The sequence below is a fragment of the Monopterus albus genome, unplaced genomic scaffold, assembly GCF_001952655.1.
Source record: "Monopterus albus unplaced genomic scaffold, M_albus_1.0 scaffold277.1, whole genome shotgun sequence".
In the NCBI taxonomy this organism is placed as follows: Eukaryota; Metazoa; Chordata; class Actinopteri; order Synbranchiformes; family Synbranchidae; genus Monopterus; species Monopterus albus.
This window is the reverse complement of record NW_018128157.1, coordinates 799,195-800,552: the sequence shown is the minus strand read 5'-3', so window position 1 is coordinate 800,552 and position 1,358 is coordinate 799,195. Positions and strand designations below refer to the sequence as shown.

General features: G+C 46.5%; 1 protein-coding gene across 1 annotated transcript in view; it reads left to right on the top strand.

Moving 5' to 3' along the window:
• qkib (QKI, KH domain containing, RNA binding b) overlaps positions 1-1,358 on the top strand; it is a 22,384-nt gene that overhangs the window by 10,358 nt on the left and 10,668 nt on the right. The gene's annotated exons all lie outside the window — the stretch shown is intronic.

Here is a 1,358-nt window from a genome sequence, read left to right as displayed (position 1 = left end):
ATTTATTTATTATCACAGCTCATCTCTGTGTGAATGGTCATTCAACCAACTGCAGCTCCTTAGACTGCCGGGCAGATCAAACCACAGAGTCAGTACTCGGGCCTGGAGCTGCTCTGGATCTTGGTGACATAGTGACCACACTCACTGGTTAGCTGGTGACATGCTGTAAGTTAGCTAACAAGCTAACTGCTAGCATGCTACCCAGCTATGGTAGAGCTAGTCAGCTACATCAACTCTCCAGGTTTCTTTCCATCTTCTCTCTGCTGACCGTCTGCCTCTACCTGTCGGCCAGTTTCCATGGCCAGGCTGTGGTCACTGTCTGTACTTCATCAGTGTCTTCCAAGGTCTGATCAGTACATGGTGGTCAGACAGTCTGCCACCGTGCACTGTCTTGTTTAGAGCCAAATGGCACTGAAGTGTATTTTGAGTGTTTGTGGTAGATGCCCAATAGTCGATGTAATTTTCTTTTTGTATAGTTACAGCGTGGTTGGACCTGATTGTGTGAGGCCTGTGCTGTTAGAGGAGGTGAGCCTGAGGACCAGCTCCCTGTGGGGGCTCCTCTCTGGTCTCGTCTTGGTACTGAAGCACTTTGCAATGATAGGAGTCAGGGTTACTTGTTTTTAGATATTTATAGAGTTTGCTGCTCATTTTTGTATTCAAATTAAAAAGGGAAATTGGCCTAATTCAACTTGGCATCCATTGTTGGGGGAGTTCCTGTGGACTTTTAGGATGGTCCTGCAGATTTCACTGTAAATTGCTTTTATCGGGTGCTTGTCCCATTTTCAAGGTCTCCACTTGCAAGTGGACCCCACTATAATTTAACTGAACATTGAGCCAGATTCTAATAGGCGGCTCTCTATTTGAGGATTTGTAATGGCACAGAAAGCCCTTCTCCCCTCATCTCTGTCACTGACAGCCAGACTGAACTTTCCTGTGGAGGTGATTTATAGTCCCTTATAAGTGCAGCCATGTGTGTGTGTTCTATGTCAGTGGAGCCCAGGAAAAACCTGTCTGTGGTTCCCTGACACTTTGCTCGCTTTTGGAAGACTGTAATTCTAGTTTTTTCCAGATTAACTGTCAGGGCCCAGGTTGGACAGAAGTTGTACAGATGATCCAGCTACTGCTGTGATGTCTGTCTAAATTGAGCTAGCAATATAAGATCATCTGGAAACAGTAGGCATTTAACTTGTGTGCCAGAGAGAGTGAGACCAGGGATATCTGACTGATATCTGGTGATTGTGGCAATGTTAAGCAGGGTGGGGCTGAGACTGCAGCCCTGTTTCACCACTCTACTCTGGGGGAAGACATTTGTTTCCATATTACTGCCTGCCTCTACCCAGCTGCCTCTACCTGACTGC